This window comes from Pinus tabuliformis, chromosome 1_2 (genome assembly GCF_031772625.1).
Source record: "Pinus tabuliformis cultivar Carrire ecotype Pingquan chromosome 1_2, CPIR1, whole genome shotgun sequence".
In the NCBI taxonomy this organism is placed as follows: Eukaryota; Viridiplantae; Streptophyta; class Pinopsida; order Pinales; family Pinaceae; genus Pinus; species Pinus tabuliformis.
In genome coordinates this window covers 409113830-409130575 of record NC_142298.1, presented here as the reverse complement: position 1 = coordinate 409130575, position 16746 = coordinate 409113830, and the positions used below count along the sequence as shown (strand labels likewise).

General features: G+C 41.0%; 1 pseudogene; it reads left to right on the top strand.

Annotated features, from left to right (window-relative positions):
* Positions 1–4311: 4311 nt before the first annotated feature.
* Positions 4312–16746, top strand: part of LOC149206073 (sucrose synthase 2 pseudogene) — a 54164-nt pseudogene continuing 41729 nt past the window's right edge.

Below are 16746 nucleotides of genomic sequence, written 5' to 3'. Positions count from 1 at the left end.
GAAAGCGAGGCCCCTTCCACCTGATGTGGAGATAACACTCGCTGAGCCGATGAAGAATGCGAGACCCCTTCCACATGCTGTGGAGAAAGTACTCGCCAAGCTGCTGCAAATAAGGCCCTCTGGCCTCTCTGATAAGTAACCAAAGGTGAGGAGCTAACATGTCTAGTGACGGGGATGTCATGCTGCTGTGATGGTCCTCCCTCCTCGTGAATAACCTCAGGATGTGGCAGTGGTGGTGCTGTGAAAAGCTCACGAGAGATGAACTCCTCCCATGAGATGCCTTGCTGAGCCAACTGATGTAATACCACTAGCTGAATCAAACCATAATGGTAAAGGCTCCTATATTGCTGTGCCGGGCTCTTCCTCTGCATCATGGACACCATCCTCTCAATGTTCTGATAGAAGAAAACAAGGATGTTCATCATCCGTACCCGTGTGAAGTGCATCAATAGGAGAATATGGTATGAATATACCTGTGAAAATCTGCCCTCACAGGTAAAATAGAGCATGATGGGAGCATACTCACTCCTGAGAAATCTGAAGGGAAACACTCCTGTCAAGTGTCTCATGAGTGCTGGTCTAATGAAAGGCTCAAAATGAACACTGTCCAGCACCTTGCGCTTATTCCATACCTCTCCGACATTAGGTATCCCTGTGGCCTGTGAAATCACCTCGGGTGTCAATGTAGAGTCCACCCCGCAAGGTTGACATGTCCATCATGCAAGTGTAAAACAAATAGGCGAGCCAACTCTCTGTGGTGCTGAATCCGAGAGATCCTCTCACAAAACTCATAGCAAGACATGTACTGGAAACATGAGACTACCATAGGACAAGCTTGTAAATCTATCAAAGAGGTGGGCTCCTCTCGCCTATGATGACCACCCTTTCCACCCTTATGAGGTCTCCTCTGTATCTCAATCTCTGAAGCTGATGCCTGGTCATCACTCTGCTCATAGGTTTCGGTTTCTGACATTGTTTAAGGAGCAGAGTGGCCAAAATGTATTGTTGTTTCTGCCTTGTAAAATGTTAATTTATATGCTGTTTCAAGGGGACAAGGAGCACGGGGGAAATGTTAGGGGAGGGACACTTTTAAAGGGAAAATGTGAATAAATATATAAAACAGGGATTTAAGGGAAAAAACATTGCAAATATCATTGATATGCATCATTATATACATTGTTTACATGGGTATAATGAGAGGTTAGGGCTTGATTTTTCATTTTTTAGGGAAAAGGGGTAGGGTTTAGTTTTTCTTTACAAATTTAAAAGGGAAATTTACATAGGAAGACAAGGAAAATGACATGGGAAATGGGGAAAATGATTACAAGGGGAATACCTTTCAAACAGCATAAAACCCTAGGCATATTTTACAAATTTAAAATGCAGCAACATGGAGCTTTTCTCTTGCACATGGAGATCCTTTAAAAATGCAATTAAGATTCCCATTGACCATAACAAGCAACCATTCTTAAGTTGGAGAGCCTACCTTAGGCAATTTGGCGATTTCGGAGGGTCCTTGGATAAATTTGCAGTCAGTTTGGTAAGGAGGGCGCTGACGGGTCGCGCGCCTCACCCAACGGGTCGCGCGCCACTGACGGGTCGCGCCCGTTGAAAAATTACACTGCCGGAACGCGCTTGACGGGTCGCGCGCCTCTGACGGGTCGCGCACCTGGTCTGACGGGTCGCGCGCCTGTCCAGCTCCCAAATTCGCTCAAACTTTCACTCAATCACTCTTGCAAGTAACTTGGATGCACAATGAGGGTCGATGGAGGGAGATTGGGCCTTTATAGCTTTGATTTGAAATAATTTCATGCCCAAACCCACTTTCTAATGTTTTTCTTTGACACTTTATAAAATTGACCATTTTGGTTTCCTTTGTCCTGAAATTGACTCATTTAATGCTTTTGCTCGATACTTTTTGCAGGGATATCATCTGAGGGATCTTGGCAAGGGAGCCAGGGTTTCATGCTGTCTTTGGAAGTTTTTTGAAATTTCATCACTTTTTACAAAAATTTGAAAAATGACCTTGGCTTTAAAAACAGGGTTTTTAAATCCAAGGTGAAAATTAACTGTACAAGATAGAAATTTGCGAAGAAACACCTTTAAAATCATCCCTCTGGCTTGCTGAGCACTTATTGACCTTCAGAGACATGACCTTGTAAACAAACTTGCCAAAACCCTAGACCTAGAATTTGACTTCAAGACAAGACAAGACAAGCTTGAAAGTGACTAAGGACTGAAATGACTTGATCCAGCAATGCCAAGAGGGGGACAAAGACACCAGCTCCTCCATCAGGGTTATGACATGCCTAATGGGATGCAAAAATTGACACTGATGAGACACCTACTTATGCAAATGCAAAGAGCTTTGATCGCTGATGGAGGGCGACAAGACCGACTCTAACAGCAGCAATGACATTGCAGGTCAGGAGGATCACTCAAAACAAAGACAAAGGAGTTTTTGTGCCTTCTAGAGGGAGTTCTATATTTCTACAGGAAACATCCTGTAGAACCTTCAAGCGAGCCAGATTCAATTTTGGAAGGGGATCTAAAGCTTGGAATCCATTGGTTATGCCTACAAGCATCCATGTTCCCATTCCTCACCCTTTTCCATCATCTTCTCCACCTCATTGTGCTTCTTCATTGTGCTTCTACAGGAAGTTCCTGTAGAAATTGTAGGAAGCTAGAAATGGATTTCAAAAAGGTGGTTTGGCGAACATGGTAGCTTCCTCAAGGGTTCAGAAGTCCTCCTGCAATCTTCAAACTCCTCCTCCATCATCTCCATACCTGCATCGCAGCCCAAGCTCAGTTTTTCTTTCCATGGAAAAACTTGCAAAATGCTTTGAAGAGAAAATACATAGAACAAAATTTGCTTTTGCCATAACTTGAAAACCATGCATCCATTTGAAAAATCGTTTTACAGATAATTGTATAGGGATGATGGCAACATTCTTGAGCAGTTTCAGCCAATTCCGGTGCACGGTTTTCGAGAAATCAGCCTCCATATCCTTCAGCCATTTTTGCATTTTCTCCATATCCATGCATCCGTTTCAAAACCTGTTTCATGGGGAGATGCACATGGGTGATAGTAGCCTACCCAAGCAGTTTCAGCCGATTCCGATGCACGGTTTCCGAGAAATCGATCTCTGAAATCTTCAGCCATTTTCCATTTTTCTCAAAATCTGTGCATCCATTGATCGTAATTTTGCTATGGGAGATGCATAATGATGATAGGAACGTGCTCAGCAAGTTTCAGATTGATCCGGTTTACCGTTTGGGAGCAATGGCAAAAACAAGTTTCTATCCAGTGAAAATTCAGCAGCAGCAGCTTGAGGGTGCAGATCTGAACGTGGAAATGAACTCCTGTAGCATGCATCTGGCCAGAGGACACCTGCACAAGGAAACCAGCCATGAATCAGCAACCAAGCCATCATGCAACCATAGAATCAAATGCATGCAGCAATGACAGGCCACAGCAGCTCACGACAGCCATTTGACTTCAGGTACGTGACTGAAACTCGTTCTTCTATTGCACAGATCTAATTTAAAAACTGCATGAACAAATGGAATGGTGGAATTAAGGCACGAATATAGCAAGATTAAGCCGATAGTTCCTTTTCCAATTCTCTAGCAATCAGCCAGGAATCATGCAGCGTACGTGTTAGACAACTCACGTGAAAATTAAAAATAAAATAAAAAACAGACAGTGGTAGAGGCTTTAACTCCAGTGCAACTGATTAACAAGAAGAGGACATGCAGCTCATCATAGCACTACCGTCTGCATGTGGCCACGTACACCTGGCCACCTCACTCCTTCACCACAAATCACGCAACAATTAATGAACGCTCAGCTGAAACTCACAGATTGTTGTTAACTTGCACTTGCAACATTTTCAACTGAAGTATGCATCCTCTGCTTCCACAAAATGATTAACCTATCGTCCTCCGCTGAGTTTTTCTACTTATCTTCGATATTCTACTGTGTATCAAGCTCGCACAGAGGCGCAGGGGCATTGTACAGGCATTTCTACAGGAAGACGTCCTACAGGAAAGTATAGCAAAGCCGTCCAGAGCAGAAAAGCCAGAGTTTTCTTCATTAAATTTGGAGCCTGAAGAGAGATATGTAGCACAAGGGAAGAATATTTTGCGGCCTCATCATTTATTAGATGACTAACAGAGGTATTGGGAGAGAATGATGAACTTCAAACGCTCAAAGAAGGGCTATTTGGAGATGTGTTAAGACACAGGAGGACATCATTCTTCCACCATAGATTGTCCTTGCAGTAAGGCCAAGGTCTGGTATATGGGATTATGTCCGTGTCAAATGTTGATGAACTTGCTGTTGAACAACTTTCTGTGGCTGAATGTTTGGAATTCAAGGAGCACCTTATGGATGAAAGTGTCAAGGATAAATATGCATTGAAGCTAGACCTTGAGCCCTTCAATGAATCTTTTCCTCGCCCAACATGGCCATCTTCCATTGGTAGTGGAGTTCAATTTCTCAATCAGCATTTGTCCTCAAGATTATTCCATGATAGAGAAAGCATGCAGCCCTTGCTGCATTTCCTTCGAGCACACAGCTACAGAGGCCAGAAGCTGATGCTGAATGAGAGAATACAAAGTTTGTCCAAGCTACGCTCAGTCTTGGTAAAGGCAGTGGAATATCTTAAAAAGTTCCCCAAGAATACACCACATACAGAGTTTGAATACAAATTACAAGAAATGGGATTGGAAAAAGGATGGGGAGACAATGCAGAACATGTCTTGGATATGATTCATTTGCTCTTGGAGACTTTGCAGGCCCCTGATCCATCAACTTTAGAAACATTTCTAGGAAGGATTCCTATGGTCTTTAATGTTGTGATTCTTTCACCTCAGGGTTATTTTGGCCAAGCAATTGTTTTAGGAATGCCAGATACTGGTGGACAGGTTGTGTATATACTTGATCAAGTTTGTGCATTGGAGAATGAAATGTTGCTGAGAACAACACATCAAGGATTGGACATCAAACCTGAAATTATTGTGGTGGCGCGGTTGATTCCTGAGGCCTATGGTACAACATGCAATCAACGAATTGAAAAAAGCCACAAGGAAAGCAAGAGGAAAAGCAAGAAAGAAAAAGAAGGAAGAAACAGAGAGGAAAAGGAGAAATGGGCCAAATTGCTAAGCCTAAAACTGTGGGAGGAACAATGGCACAAACACCTTGGAAAAGGATTGCAGAAGAGAGCAGAGAAGATTGAAAAAGGCCAAACAAGTAGGGACACACCCAAGGCAACCACAACACAGGTCAAGGAGAAGGCACCCCAGCCAAGCAAGCCAAATCAGAGAAAACTGGTTCTACAGGAAGTTAGCAGACTGTTTCTACAGGAAGACAGAGAACTGTTTCTACAGGAAGCCAGAAAACGGCCTCCCAGCACAAGCAAAAGTGTCCCTACCAATTTCCCAGGCATCCTCACATCCACCCCCTCCATGAACACTCATTTTTTTCAGGGTTCGGGCACAATTTAGTCACGGTTCAACCTTCTACAGGAAGCTACAGGACTTTCTACAGGAAGTTCTGTATTTTTACCAAAAACATCCTGTAGAAGCCTTTGGGCAGGCCAGAATCAATTATGGAGAGGTATTTGAAGCTAGAAGTCTGTTGAGGAGGCATGCAACCACTCTTTTCTTCCATCCTCCACTGGTTTCATCTCCTTTCACCACCATTGCCACCATCAGATTGAATATACTTGCACAATCATACCAAGGTTGAGAATTCACTAGGAAAAGGAGCAGGCAGTGGGAAGAAGCAAAGAGAAAAGCATGATTTCATGACAGAGAAAAGGACATCACTTCAGAAGCTTGGCATGACAAGGAGGCCACCAAGGCCATCAAAAATGAGGAGATAGATTGGTTGCTCAGAGGATGAGCAACACTTTCAGTAGGGGGGTGATGATGAGCCCCAAAAATGGATAATTATTTGGGCTCATTCAACCTCCTAATTCAACTTAATCCACCATTCTCATTAGTTTATTGCATGTTTTTTATTATATTTATGCTAATAGAGTGAATTGGGTTAGTCATTATTCCAACAAGTCTAATGGGTGCTTTGTGTAGCCTCTTTGGTCAACTTGGAGACAAAATTGAAGGTTTTAATGAGCACTTGGCAGCCAAATTCGTGGGAGAACAAGGGAGAGGATTTGTAGGAAGGTGTCCCCTTCATTTATGGGCCCTTACCTCGAATTCTCCACCATCAGCTCAGAGTTCAAGGGCCACCAAATCAATTAGCACAAGGGCAGCCAAGCAAGTCAAGTAGGACTGTTGTTAACTACAAGTTTTGGGCAGCCGAGTCCCTAAAGTTTAGGAGGACTGTTGGGTCCTCAATTTGTATAAATAAGAAGGCTTACGGCCTCATTTTGGTTAGCTAGTGGTTAGTCAATTTGTAGCTGGTAGTTAGTCATTTCATAGTCTTGTTGTAGTCATTTTGTAGTTCGATTTTTAGGCAGTAGATTAGCTTTGCTTTCAACTCATTTTCAAGTTCTCCTTGTGGACAGTTTTGATGTAACTCTTCATTTCTTGATCAATAAAGATGAATCCAGCTTTGCACCAGCTCTAAATCTCTCTTAGGAGGTTGTAGCTCTTGGGGTTGGGCCCATCTCAAGCGCCTAGTACCTCCTTTGTTTACTTTCATGTGTCTTTGCTGCATTCTTAGAGTAAAATCTGCTATTTAGATTTAAAACTTGTTGTGTTATTTAGGTTGCTTTTGATGATTAAAGTAGATTTTCATGTTCATATTGATTTGGATAGATTAATAACATAAAGGATCCTTGGAAAAAGGGGCTCAAGCACCTCTGATCTTACCTCTCCCTCATTGGGATCGTGAGTTGGGACAAAGGTGACCTTGCTGCCCACAAAAATGTTGTTTTGCTTCACCATGCGAGTATTAGTGTTGGATTCTTAGTTGCCAAACTTGATATCAGTTTTGACTGCATGCTTAGGGTTATGATTGCTTAGTTGCATAGTTAGTTCATCTGATTTTGTGCAAATAAACTTTTGTTCCACTTCTTTTGCTATTATCTAGGTCAGATTAGGTCAAGGTAATTAGGTTCTTGATTTTCCAAGTCTTCATTTGTTAAATTCGAAAAATAACTTGCAGAGCACCTGTTATCCTTCTCTATCTACCCATAATCCATCAGATAATCTGCTCCAACCCTTAGTCCATGATTCGTACCCTTCATTTGCCATACTTTCCCCACCTTGCCCTAATTCCTACATTCTTGTGCATCATCGCTTCCTCCATCCTTAAACAAATCCAATCGCTCCTTAGCCTCATCCACCAAGTCCTAGACCTCTCCACACCCCTATTTCACCTCCATACTCATTCCTCCATCTTTTTCCCTCCATCCATGCTCCAAAATCCCATTTCGAAACATCCTGTAGAAGAATTACAGAACATCCTGTAGAACCCCTGCAGACTTCCTGTAGAAGCTCATAAACACGGTTTCTTGGCAGCCAAACTTTGTGAGACTCTCTGGAAGGGTGTTAGGGACCCCTTAGACCCTCTCTGAACCTTCCCAACCTTTCCCAAGCATTTCTCCTCCTTGATCCACCTCTGCACAGTCAAAAATAGTTAGAAGCACATGCATGATAATTCCAACAACTTAGTCAAAAATACAAAAAGATGTTTTCTTCAGATAGAGGTAGTCTAGACACATGTATTTTACCTTCATAGAAGTAATGGAATCTCTTTCAGTAGTTTGCATTCTCTCCTTTGCGTCAGTAGGACTAGTTGGTAGAATTAGGGTTTGCTAGGGTTTGCGTTTCTTTTTGGCTTTCAGTTTCTTTTTGCAATTAGATTAGCTTCCTTTGAGTTAGCTTTCATCCATCAATTAAAAAGCTTCTTCTAAGAGCTCATAGAAGTTGGCTTAAGCTCCTAGCGGACTTGTGCCAGCTGACCAAGTGACAGTTGCGGCAAGAGCTAGTACTTGTGCATACAGCACCGTCGCTTCCAAGTTTCTTACGAACTACCGGGTTGATAAAATTAAAGAAGGGAGTTCCAGGAGTTGTAGCATTATTGCTACAATACTGGAGCCCACCACCATGTTCGACTTCGACACATCCATTCGCATGGATAGAATCGTACTGTTTCAGGAAGTAGAAATGAAGACCCTGGATCTAGTTTCCACCATCTAGGCTGCGAGGAATTTTGTATTCATTACATTGTGGACTATTCATAAACAGATGGTTGCGTCCATACTGTGTCTACATGTGTCTATACTTGTGATGTATTACAAGATCATTCCTATATCAGAGCAGTAGTTAGTTTTCTAGTCAGTTTTGATCTGAGTATGGGAATGCCTAACTCAGCGATGATATGATCTCATGTATATATTTTGCATTGAATGTTTTTACAGGTTCCAACCGGGCTCTCCACAAGATGATCCTCGAAATGATAAAGTACTTCACTCTTCCTAGATGATAAATGAAATCCTCATCTACTACAGACTTCGCACTTTAGGGGGCAATCTGTTACACAAAATATTGTCACCATGACTATTTGTAGTCAGTATGGGTCTACCATCATTCATCTGTCCTCCTAAGCAAGTCTCAAACCTCAGCTCTTCATGTCAAGCTTTGAAAATGAGAGAAAGACCTTAAAAATCAATAAAGCTCTGGTTCCACACTTTCTCTCACTATTGCCTGCGGTCCCACACCCTTTGTTCGTGTTACCTGTGGACTTGCCCGCTCTGTCTCTAAAGGAGTGGGTGCGAACCCCTGTGAAAGTCAAAAAGGCGCAAGTTTATTCTAAAAAACTCACTTTGGGTTAATTCTAGATGATTCTAGAAGTAATTTTGACGTGGATGGTTCGCTCTTAGGTGGTTCATGCATCCCAAAAGTGAAGGAGCTAATCCCTTGATGAGAGGAGCTATCCCTTTGAAGGAGGGCTTTATCCCTTTGAAGGTGGACCTAGTAACTTCCCTCCATTGCACTATAAATTAAGGCATTGGGCTGGTTGCTAGGGAGGTTAGAAGTTGAACATTTTTTAGGGTAAATGCTGGTGGAATTGAGACTTCCTAGTTAATCTTGAGAGGAGAGATCACATACCTTTTGGCTTCATTGGGAAGAGAGTGAAACTTGTCAAAGTAGAGGTGACTTCTTGATGGACCCTGGGAGGAGCTTGTACAGCATCAAGGCACAGGTTGTAAAGTTCTTCTTTGATTTGAATTAATACAATCAGATTCATTTTTCTCAACAAATTGTCTTATGTGATTTGTTTCATGAATTCCTTGATCATCATGATAAGTATGCTTTATTATATTAGCTTTTTAGGTGCTATTTAATTTGTGTGCTTGTTTGTGTTTGCATATTCGCTACAAGGGAGCTCATTTGGATCAATGGAGCGAGGCTTTCACAAACTTGCATTGGACCCAAGGTAGGCCTAAAACACTTGTTTGCCTTTATTTATAAACTGCATATTTAGAGAAAGATAGGACTTGATTGGCTTGCTTGTCACTAGATATCATTAGATACTAGGGAGGTCGGTCTTGTCCGCAAGAACGACTCATTCCGTGTGACAGGGGCCTTACCCCTTTATCTTCATTTGTAACTTTATTTCTTTGCAAAATCTGCAAATGCTCATGTGCTCCTCTATATAGATTTGGAGTTGGAAGAGAAAAGACACAAGGAGCTCCTCCTACTTTCTCAGAATGCTGCTCAGCCTTTAGTTTGGAAACTTCAGAAGCTAAAAACTCTATCATCCTGGCCAATTAATCAATCTCAGGCTCATAGGATGATGAGGATTCACCTCCTTGTCTTCTCCTTTCAGCATCACCTTCGAGTGCTTCTGCAGCAATGATGTTTACTTCTACTTCAAAGGCTGCACTTTTCATATCAGCCAAAGAAGCACATCTTCTTTCTCTCAACAGCAGGTAGAACTGAGAATCAAAGGCATTGGCATAAGTGATCATAGCAGAAGTAGGGGACGGTCTTACTTCAACTGGAATTCTGTTGTACATAAGATTGAATTTGATGTTGAAATCAGACAGCAGCTCACCATTTTCTCTCTGCAAGTTCCCGAATTCAGTATGATACAAGAGAAGATCTTTATTATTACCCCAGTGCTTTAGGAACACATCATCTAAGGCCTCAATTTCTAGAATAGACCTAGGGGTTAATTCTCTAAACCATTTTCTAGCTTCCCCATCTAGGCTTTGGACAAAAACCCTCATCCAGACATCCTCTTCATTAATATCTATATTATCAGCATAGCTATAAAAGGCCTCAAGGTGCTATTCAGCTAATACTCCTTCTGTACCAGTAAACTTAGGCATAAATTCTTGATAATCTCCTGCAGGCATGGCATTCAAAGGGACAGGCAAGACCAGGGGTCCATACCTAGAAGCAACTATTCTTTCTATCTTTGTGAGAGCTTGCTGGCCTGCCATGACTGAGGGATATGAAAGGATACTAGCAGACTGAGTGGTGTGAATCAATGAAAAGAATAACAGAGACAGAGGAATATGATGGACAACATGGATACTTCTTTGAACTGAGGTCCGAAAGGGAAATGAATAACAAGGAGCTGTATGAATCTCTAAAGGTATTTCTACACTAGCAGAGAAACATAAAAATTCTAAGGCTTACCTGATCCTGATGCTCCTTTCTATGAAATGTTCTTCTGCTTAATGATCTTCTCAGGGTCAGGCATTGATTTAGCTGATGGCTTCAAAGGATTTCTCTGAGCATGCCTCACCAGCTATGCCAGAACTTCAATGTGGAGTTGCCAAAGGTTGGTCTTCCTCCAGTGGAGTCGCCAAATAGATGATTACAACCAGAAATGTGCCCAGACCTTGTCTATCATCAAGATCTGGAACTGTGCCGTTCTCTCAGGGAAGCTGAGCTTCAATCTCCTCTCCCCGACAACGGCACCAACTAATGTTATCACCCCAAGAAACTCTCCTAGGTTGTATATCAGAGATGCTCGATAACATTACCAACTGAGCAAAGATTTTGGAAAATGGTGGATGAATGGAAGGAATGATGCATATTCAAGCTAGATAACCACTTCTACTATGCTTAACCCCAGACATGGGTGAACACCTCCAGAATACAAGGCTTTAGACCACCAATTACTCACAGTTTGAGCAACAGGTGAAGATGGAGAATACTGATCACACCAGCAGATGCACAGGACCCTGTGATGGCCAACTGCAACTAGTAAAGAGGCCTGTAAATCTATTTCCTAATGCACAGATAGGATGACAACTCTCTGGCACTAAAAGAAACCTGCATACAAATTCAATGATACAAATTAGATTCTAACACAGAGGTGGGATTACAGCCCCTCTACTGATAAAAATCAAGAGCACATGAAAAAGGCATAACAGGCACAGCCTGGAACAAAGAAGAAGAAGTGGAAAGTGAGCAATTAACAGCAAAAGAAGCTTGCATTAGCTAAAAATTAAGACCAGAAGCTGCAGGTATCACAGTAGTTACAGTCTCCAGAAGTTGAACTTTACACCAAAATAACATTCATCAACCATCAACCTTCTGTCTTCTAGATATATATAGAGGTTGATTACAAACACACTCTGCTATGCTATGCGTGGAGGGGTCATAATGGACCACCAACCACATTAATTGTTTGGAATGGGCCTCTGCTATGATCTCCTACTTTAAATGGACAAATCTGATCTTTTCTGATATTCTATTGTCCTTCCTGAGCAACTGGAGTGTAATACAGAGCATGCCCCATAACTGATAAATGCTTGATCTGCTCGAGGCACATCCTCTCCTTCTTTAGCCATATTTTCTGTTAAATGCAATCGCTGAGGAATAACTGCACCAGGTACAGGTAGGTGATCATCTTCATTATTTGGCAGCAGAGAGCAGTCGAGAGTGTTACAGACAATATGGCGAGGTAGACTTGAACGGAGGAACAAAGCTCCGCCGTCGGATCGCGCAGATCGACGGTGGAGACCAGTTGTTAAGGAGTATCAGGAGGTTATAGAATTGGGATAGATGAAGGGAATGATAGGAACAGATAACAGCCATTAGATCTAGCAAATGAACGGTGGGGAATGATTCGTGGATGATATCGAGAAAGAACAGAAGCGGAAAAACGAGAGCCATCAGATCAAGGCGCGGTGGATCCGACAGTCATTGCATGAGAAAGATGCACGGACGATAACGCATGGGGCACGGTGGTTTCACGGGCGGGTGGTATTCCCCGCACTGCTTTCGGCATCAGGAGGTTTCCGTATGCGATGGTGCGATCCCGTAAAATTACGACGCATGGCGGACGAAAACTGCCACCCCCACGGGTTAATGCGTGCACAGGTCGCGCTATCAAGGTTTGCGACTACCATTAGATCTCGTGATGGACGTGATAAACGGTGAGGAAAAGAAACAAGGTTTAGCATGCAATAAAAATAATGGAGACCGTCGAATCGTGATGCGATCAACAGTGGGGATCAAGGTGGAGGGTTATATGGGCGATTTGCAATAGCGACTGAGGGGAAAAGGCCTATAGCACTTCTTTGCGAAAGCGCGTGGGTATGTGGGCTTGAACGTATAAGCGGGAGCAAATGGGAATACAGGTTTATGAAGGATTTTGGAGGAAAATAGAAGCAGCGAGAGGTTAAGAGGGTGTAAGGAAACCAAAGGAGAAGAAGGTGAAAAGACTGTCGTGCGCTCCTTAGGCATGAAACAACACTGCCACAGTAGTAATTTGGTTCTGCAAATGCATGAGTACATAGCAGAGCTAACAGTCCTGATTCATTGAGTTCTTCTCTTCCTGAAGCTTTGAATGCGGCTTCTCTCATGTCTGATGGACCTACTTTTCTCATTTTGAAAGCAGTTAAGATTTTGTGCAGCTATGTCATAGTGATACTCTGAAGATCCTACTTTTCTTCTATGGCATAAACTTTTGATTTAAACTTAGTAGACAAGGATCTTAAAACATTTTCAACTAAAGTAACTTCTTTATCTCTTCATCCAATTTCTTCATGCAATTAACAAATTCATTTATACGTAAGAAGTAATTAGCTATACTTTCATCATTGTGCATTTTGAGAGTTTCATATTGGATTATAAGAGATTGCAGTTTTGCACGTTTTACTTGATTGTCTCCTTCATAGCTTAGAACGATCTTGTCCCATGTTTATTTGGCTGTTTTGAGCTACATAACTTTGACAAATTCTAATTGTGACAGACTCCCCAATAATGTATTGACAGCCTTGGCATTGGTTTCATATTGCTTTTTACTTTCCGTATCTGTAGGAATTTCTGATGGAAATGTATATCCTCCTTCCACGATTTCCTAGACATTTTTTCCAAGAGATTGAAGATAGGTTGTGGTTCTTACCTTCCAATAAATGAAGTTGCTCCCATCAAAGATTGGTGGTCTAATGGATCCCTCTCTTTCGTAGTTACTCATGATGATAGATCTTCCTTCAAGCGATCAAGCTTCTTCTGAAGGACCTACTCTAATACCAATTGTTGGAAATAATACTGAGAGGGGGGGTGAATCAGTATTAGCAAGTCAATAATATTTCATTTCAGATTTACATACGCTACTTCAGTTAATCAAACTTGCGTGTATACGCAATTGTATTTAAGGCAACTAGCGTATACCCTTCAAACTTATAACTTAGTTAATTCATCATATGCTGATATTTAATCTGTGCATCAGAACCATATAAACAGTAACCATGTGCAGTAAAAACAGAACAGATAATCACACACATGAACACAAGATATAAGGTGGAACCCAATGTGGGTGAAAACCACCTGTTGCAATTGTCTCTATCTTCTTTTAATAAGAAACTTCTTTTAACAATTTTTGCACTGGTGCATTCTTATACCAGTAATGCATGCTTCTACCTGCAAAAGGCTACAACCTTCTCTCGTTCTCCAGCTTCTCCTGAAAGGGAGCTACAACCCCTTAGCTCTTGTACTAGCTGATGTGTTTACTAGTACGTAGGTGCTGGCCTACAGAAGGCTACAACCTTCTCTTTTATTCCAGGGACCACGTTTCATAAATTTTTAGACTGGATCCATCAAACAAAATATATCTACATCAATCAATCTCCTTTGCACCAACCAAAACTGAATCAATCAATCACCTCTCAGAATGTTGTAACCAGAATATAGTAAGAGTGACCAGAATCCAAGCTAGAACCCATAACACTACAATAGCAAATAGAAGTAGCTAAAGCATATTTTATTAGGTATACGCTACTTCAGTGTGTCAAACCTACATACATATGCCGATTTCTCAAGGCAAACCTTCGTATACGTTGTTTTGATATGCAGAACCGGCGTGTATACGCACATCTGCTAAAGTGAAGCTGCATACAGATATATAAATGATGATTTAAACTTTACCACAATTGCAGACATCAATTATACCCAAATCATCATATTTACTGATTACAACATGTGCCAATTATTCATATAAAAGATAAAAACCACACAAAGAAACTTCTCTTCAAGCCTTAAGATCTTGACCCATCAATAGAACTTATCCCTCATCAAGCGCTCAGGTTCATCCTTGATTCAGATCGAGTTGTGCACCATAACCTAATAACCTATATTCTAGATCTTGCTCTTCATTAGATATTCAATTCATGAGTGCCTTTGCCTAATGAACTTCTCCTCCTTTTATAGTCTTAGGCCTTACTCAATACCATGGTCCAAAACTACCTAGAATCAATACCTTGGACCAAATACCTGGGGTCAACACTTTGGACAAGATACCTTGGACCAATACCATGGATCAAAATACCATGGACCAAATACCACGGACCAAAACTAAGTTTTCCAACATGTATGCGCCATTCCTTCCGTGAAAGTGCATGGGTACGTTATATGTGCCTTTTGGTCTGCGAACCCACGTGTACAAGTGGCTTGGTCAATGGGGAACCTACGTATACCTCTCTTTCTTCATTCTATGAGCCTGAACTGTGATCTGTCATCTGTGTGAGTTGCCATCAAGGATAACACCTGTGTCATAGTGCCAAATATGTATCATAATGCCAACATGTAGGTCAGATGCATTTTGCAAGATATATTTGATGGTTAAATATACTTGTTCATATGCGTATTTTATGGTCATTATATATTTTTTAATTATGTTGAATGTATGTTGGTTATGAGGATGTTTTATGATGGACTTGATGTATGGGTCCCATCATGTTTTGATTAGCAAATGAATGAACAATGAATATATGACCTAATAGATGATATTGCAGCTATTGTGATAAGGCATCAATGCTTCTTAATGATTCTCAGATAAGTATGAGACCGCTATGCTCATATATGTTGTTATGACTTGTCGATTGCATATTTGTGATATGTTTGATGAAATGTCGATCATGGCTAGTAGGGGTCAAATCGATTACTTGTACTAACTATTGAATTAGTAGCCTTATTCCATTGTTATTTATCATTTATGAAATTTTCATGAAGTTTTGGGCAGTGGCGTGAGCCTTGGCCCTGAAAAAGTGGCATAGAATCCAGGGTCGTATTCTCCGAACTAGCTGAAAATGTCCACAATCGTTGGCACGCCTTGTTGTGGGAGAAACTACAAGGCCTCAGGCACATGCATGGATTTTCATGGGAGTAGTTAGGGGTCCATATTAGTGAAATGTCAAGTTGTCTAAGGGGTTGGTCACATGCAAGGGTTGGTTGGCTCCTAAAGCTGTAGAAAATCTTGTAGATTCACAAGCTCATGTAATCTACTAAAACAAGACACAAGAGTCTACTTCTACTCTTCACAGCGGAAGCCCATAAACATCGAGCAAACAATCATCAATAGAGGAAGAGAATCAAAGGCACATAACATAATAAATATTTGAGGAAAACCACAGCACAAAACTCCACTATTTTTTATTTTTATTAATATGGAAAATCAAGATGAAATTACAATGCTTGTTCTCTCTAGAATAATCCCAGCACTCAGGAAACTCAATCTCCAACTCATAAGCAAGCTCAAGGCCAAAGCTTAGCCAATTCACAAGCTCTTCAAGTCTCTATTCCAATGTGTAATTCCTATGAAGGATAGCTTGTATTTAAAGGGAAATAAAGCCTCTAAAAATAGCGCAATCCCTCAAGGATAAGTTCCTGATTGCAAGCATTGTCAGCGCAACTCAGAAAAATCTAAAACAAATAGTACATTGTCCTTGAACTCTAGTCTCAACTGGGTCTTTCTCAGAATCAACATGCATGAGTTTATGATGGTGGAATCTTCAGTTAACTAGATTAGCACTAATTAGGTCACTAGTGTCCCAACTGACTGTTAACTCACTATTAGTTCTTGAAACTCATTGGAACTAATTTAACTAGACTTAACTCAATAAACTGAGTTAACTAATTACAACTCATTCATAACTCATCCTAACTCCTATAATTTAGGGAGAACATATACATGTCTTCTAAAATACTTCCAATGTTGAAAATAGCAACAAGAAATGCTATAAATAGAAATTCTATAAATAGCATTTCTATAAATAGCATTTCGGGTACCAGTGTTGGAGATAGCAACAAGGAATGATAAAATAGAAATGCTAAAAATAGCTTTTCTATAAATAGCATTTTTAGGATAGATTCCAATTTTAGTTAGTCCCTGAACTAACATTGAGAATTAAAATTCGAATTTGATCTCAGCGATTATTTGAAAAATAATTAATTAATTCATCTTGACTTAATTAGTTGGAGAAAGTCAAACATGAAGTCTTTGTGAAGACATGCAACAGTTATCCCTTT